This window comes from Pygocentrus nattereri, chromosome 27 (genome assembly GCF_015220715.1).
Source record: "Pygocentrus nattereri isolate fPygNat1 chromosome 27, fPygNat1.pri, whole genome shotgun sequence".
Classification (NCBI taxonomy): domain Eukaryota; kingdom Metazoa; phylum Chordata; class Actinopteri; order Characiformes; family Serrasalmidae; genus Pygocentrus; species Pygocentrus nattereri.
Window position 1 is genome coordinate 23,842,377 of NC_051237.1, and position 6,000 is coordinate 23,848,376.

The following is a 6,000-nucleotide window of genomic DNA, read 5'->3' on the forward strand; positions in this document are numbered from 1 at the left end:
TCAAAAACAATACAAGTAACTTTGTGAAGACCTATACTTTACAGACATACTGCTAAAAGTATTGCAACAAATAGAGAAGCAGACTAGACTCTCCAACCAGTAAATTAGTCAGTGAACCACTAAGGAATTTGTATCTGTGTAGTAGGGAATATATAAATATAGACACACTTTTCTTCTCTGGCTCTCAACAAAGGTGTTCGCACTTTTTCCCCATTCCTCTCACTTATCTCTCCTGCTTTGCTTCTATGGTTGTGTTTAGTCTATTGTCTACGCTCTTTACTGAGAGTCCATGCTGTTGTTCAAACTAAAAGAAATGGATTTGATCAAATTGTCTCTCAACGCAATTGACACTATCTTCTCGACGAGAAATCCTGGTTCGGGGGAACCAGCCTGTCCTGCTGGAACGTTTGCAGCTGGCTACACAATGGACGCATGGAAGAGGTGGCGAGTCGTGTGTCTGGCTGCTCTTTCCATGGAGGATATTGAGGATGTCTACCTATTTGGAAACATGATAACAGGTGTTTTGCTGATTGGATTAAGCATTGCCCTGGTGTATCACAAAGTTCAAGGAATGGGGACAGCTGTCCATGGCCCCTTAAAGTTGCCCGACATGACTGACGTGGTGGGCAGAGCTGTCAACACTCAGACTGTGACCATAAGTCGCACCCTGGATAACATCGCGGAGAAGCTGGTGGCTTTGCAAAGGAAAATGGATCATTTGAGTGACCAAAATGGACTTGGTGAGTTTTTATAAAAATGCAGCTACTCGCCCGAAGCCTGTAACCCTTTTTCTTAATCTGCTTTCGGCTCCCCATATCAGCACCGGCATTGGCTAAGGCCACTGCTGGAACAACACATTCCTCCAGAAGATCACTGCAGCGAGATGCTCTTTTATCCCTTCCCCCACTTCCCTGGATTCCTGCTGATTGTTGACTCTACCTGGGACCCAATCAAAGTTGTTTCCATGGCAATTCCATGGCAATTTGCTGTATTATTGCCATAACACCCTGCGGACTGATATATACAGTGGGGCAAAAAAGTATTTAGTCAGCCACTGATTGTGCAAGTTCTCCTACTTAGAAATATGAGAGAGGTCTGTAATTTTCATCATAGGTACACTTCAACTATGAGAGACAAAATGAGAACAAAATCCAGGAAATCACATTGTAGGATTTTTTAAGAATTTATTTGTAAATTATGGTGGAAAATAAGTATTTGGTCACCCACAAACAAGCAAGATTTCTGGCTCTCACAGACCTGTATCTTCTTCAAGAAGCTCTTCTATCCTCCCCTCGTTACATGTATTAATGGCACCTGTTTGACCTCATTGTCTGTATAAATGACACCTGTCCACAGCCTCAAACAATCAGACTCCAAACTCAACCATGGTCAAGACCGAAGAGCTGTCAAAGGATACCAGGAAGAAAAGTGTAGACTTGCACCAGGCTGGGAAGAGTGACTCTACAATAGGCAAGCAGGTTGGTATGAATAAATCAACTGTGGGAGCAATTGTAAGAAAATGGAAGACATACAAGTCCACTGATAATCTTCCTCAATCTGGGGCCCACGCAAGATCTCATCCCATGGGGTCAACATGATCATGAGAACGGTGAGCAAAAACCCCAGAGCTACTCGGAGGGACCTGATGAATGACCTGCAGAGAGCTGGGACCAAAGTAACAAAGGCTACTATCAGTAACACACTATGCAGAGAGGGACTCAAATCCTGCAGTGCCAGGCGTGTCCCCCTGCTTAAGCAAGGACATGTCCAAGCCCATCTGAAGTTTGCCAGAGAGCAAATGGATGATCCAGAAGAGGATTGGGAGAATATTGTGTGGTCAGATGAAACCAAAATAGAATTTTTTGGTAAAAACCTGTCATGTTTGGAGGAAGAAGAATGCTGAGTTGCATCCCAAGAACACCATACCTACTGTGAAGCATGGGGGTGGAAACATCATGCTTTGGGGCTGCTTTTCTGCAAAGGGGACAGGACGACTGATCCGTGTTAAGGGAAGAATGAACGGGGCCATGTATCGTGAGATTTTAAGCCAAAACCTCTTTCCATCAGCGAGAGCATTGAAGATGGAACGCGGCTGGGTCTTCCAGCATGACAATGATCCCAAGCACACCGCTCAGGCAATGAAGGAGTGGCTCCGTAAAGGGCATTTCAAGGTCCTGGATTGGCCTAGCCAGTGTCCACACCTCAACCCCATAGAAAATTTGTGGAGGGAGTTGAAAGTTCATGTTGCCCAGCGACAGCCCCAAAACATCACTGCTCTAGAGGCGATCTGCATGGAGGAATGGGGCAAAATACCAGCTACAGTGTGAAACCTGGTGAAGACTTACAGGAAACATCTGAACCCTGTCATTGCCAACAAAGGTTAGGTTACAAAGTATTGAGTTGAACTTTTATTATTGACCAAATACTTATTTTTCCACCATAATTTACAAATCAATTCTTTAAAAATCCTACAGTGTGATTTCCTGGATTTTTTGTCTCATTTTGTCTCTCATAGTTGAAGTGTACCTATAACGAAAATTACAGACCTTTCTCATATTTCTAAGTAGGAGAACTTGCACAATCAGTGGCTGACTAAATACTTTTTTGCCCCACTGCACAACACACCCTACACATACTGCACACAACAGACAATTGGTTCACATAGTATACTCACAAAACACACCTACACACAACTTGGCAATCGCCTGGGATACCAAGGTAACTGCTTATATTTATATATACTCACTGCTCAAAAAAAAAAGGGAACACTCAAATAACACATCCTAGATCTGAATTAATGAAATATTCTCATTGAATACTTTGTTCTGTACAAAGTTGAATGTGCTGACAACAAAATCACACAAAAAATCATGAATGGAAATCAAATTTATTAACCAATTGAGGCCTGGATTTGGAGTCACACACAAAATTAAAGTGGAAAAATACACTACAGGCTGATCCAACTTTGATGTGATGTCCTTAAAACAAGTCAAAATGAGGCTCAGTATTGCGTGTGGCCTCCACGTGCCTGTATGACCTCCCTACAATGCCTGGGCATGCTCCTGATGAGGTGGCGGATGGTCTCCTGAGGGATCTCCTCCCAGACCTGGACTAAAGCATCTGCCAACTCCTGGACAGTCTGTGGTGCAACATGAAGTTGGTGGATGGAGCGAGACATGATGTCCCAGATGTGCTCAATCGGATTCAGGTCTGGGGAACGGGAGGGCCAGTCCATAGCTTCAATCCCTTCATCTTGCAGGAACTGCTGACACACTCCAGCCACATGAGGTCTAGCATTGTCCTGCATTAGGAGGAACCTATGGCCAACTGCACCAGCATATGGTCTCACAAGGGGTCTGAGGATCTCATCTCGGTACCTAATGGCAGTCAGGCTACCTCTGGTGAGCACATGGAGGGCTGTGTGGCCCTCCAAAGAAATGCCACCCCACACCATTACTGACCCATTGCCAAACTGGTCATGCTGAAGGGTGTTGCAGGCAGCAGATCACTCTCCATGGCATCTCCAGACTCTGTCACGTCTGTCACATGTGCTCAGTGTGAACCTGCTTTCATCTGTGAAGAGCACAGGGAGCCAGTGGTGAATTTGCCAATCCTGGTGTTCTCTGGCAAATGCCAAACATCCTGCACGATGTTGGGCTGTGAGCACAACCCCCATTTGTGGACGTCGAGCCCTCATACCATCCTCATGGAGTCGGTTTCTAACCGTTTGTGCATACACATGCGCATTTGTGGGCTGCTGGAGGTCATTTTGCAGGGCTCTGGCAGTGGTCCTCCAGTTCCTCCATGCACAAAGGTGGAGGTAGCGGTCCTGCTGCTGGGTTGTTGCCCTCCTACGGCCTCCTCCACGTCTCCTGGTGTACTGTCCTGTCTCGTGGTAGCGCCTCCAGCCTCTGGACACTACGCTGACAGACACAGCAAACCTTCTTGCCACAGCTCACATTAATATGCCATCCTGTATGAGCTGCCCTACCTGAGCCACTTGTGTGGGTTGTAGAGTCTGTCTCATGCTACCACGAGTGTGAAAGCACCACCAACATTCAAAAGTGACCAAAACATCAGCCAGAAAGCATAGGTATTGAGAAGTGGTCTGTGGTCCCCACCTGCAGAACCACTCCTTTATTGAGTGTGTCTTACTTATTGCCAATAATTTCCACCTGTTGTCTATTCCATTTGCACAACAGCATGTGAAATTGATTGTCAATCAGTGTTGCTTCCTAAGTGGACAGTTTGATTTCACAGAAGTTTGATTTACTTGGAGTTATATTGTGTTGTTTAAGTGTTCCCTTTATTTTTTTGAGTAGTGTATATATACATATATATATATATATATATATATATATATATATATATATATATATATATATATATGTATGTATGTATATATATATATATGTATGTATGTATATATATATATATATATATATAGGCCACTTCTGCACTGCATGGGGCCCCAAAAACATGTGAAAACCTACTGTGTTTGCATCATGTATGATGAAATAATCTTCATCCTTGATTAAGATGAAGATTGTTATGAGGTGATTACACATTACACAGGGAACGATAACCATCATGATGTTTATTTCACATACATTTTTGAAGTAAGACACAGATGGAACCCTTAACATTTATCTCACAAATACACATGTACTATATAGCATGTATACATGTTATAATACATGTTATGCATAATTTTTATAAGCCTTGTGTTTGCTCTTTGTTTTCATTGGTCTTTGCATTGTTGGTGTTGGATGTATTGGTCTTTGTACTATTTGGCTTGTTTGATTCTGGTTTGTCATGTCTGTCCCCCGATCAATCCGTGTTGGCTACATGAACCTGGACCATTTAGATGATGACCCTGGATTTGCCCATAATAAATGTCGCTTATCTCCGCACATGCATCCACCTCACCGCTCCCTGTTACAGAAAGACCAGCCACCAAAGGACACAGCGGATAAGTGACACACTGGCATGTGGCTGTTCCATTGGGATGAAACTCTGGCTGTTTCCACACAACTCGAGTTACCCATGTCCCAACGCCGCCAATTCAATGAGAGCAAATCCCCTGGCACTGAGGGTACACAAGTGTCTCGTCAGTCCCGCAAGAAGGCGAAGGACCTTCCCGCCTTGTATCCAGACAATGAGCGCTCAGGTAAGCACCTTGGGTCAAGATGAGGCTAGATGGATGGAACATCCAGACAACCCATACTATGGTGCTCGGCTCATTCGCAAGCGCCACTATGAGCTGCCTATCGCTCGAGTAAACCTTGGGAATGGCTGAGTGGGTCCCATTTCTGTTTGTTCCTCCAGGTTGGAGAAGCTGTCCCCCAGCCAGAGTTCCTGATCCCGTGGCCACACCCTGCAGCATTCCTGATCCCATGGCTGCACCCCACGGCACTCCCATGCCTCCGGACCCGCCACCAGTCACCGTGCCTCCGGACCCACCGCCAGTTGCCACTCCCCCGTGGACGTCGCTACAGGCTCGCCTGCCCCTGTGGACATTGCAGCCCCTATGTTCCTGCCCTTCCTGCCCTCGTCTGTGTCTGTTTCCCATGGGCCTCCTGTTTCTGTGTCTGCTGTTTCCCATGGGCCTCCCATTTCTCCCGTGTCTGCTGTTCCCCATTGGCCTCCTGTTCCTTCTGTGTCTCCTGTTTCTGTTCCTTCATTTTTCCTTCTGTTCCTGGTTTTGTCTTATTCCTGTCTGTTGTGTCTGTGACCATTCCTGTTCCTGTTGTGGTGCCTGTTCCTGTTTTTCCTTTTGTTTCTGTCCCAGTTTCTGTTTGTGTGCCTGTGTCCGTGCCTGTGTCAGTCTTGGTTCCTGTTCCCCTGTCGTTTGCGTGGTTTGTGGTCCGTTCTTATTTTCCTTGTCTTGTTGTGCCTCCGGTTGTCTCTTCTTCGGCGTCGTTTTGTGTTGTGCCTCCTCATCCTCCCTCCATTTTTCGTCCTTGTTCCGTTTCCTGTTCTGTTTCTGTGCCTTCGGCT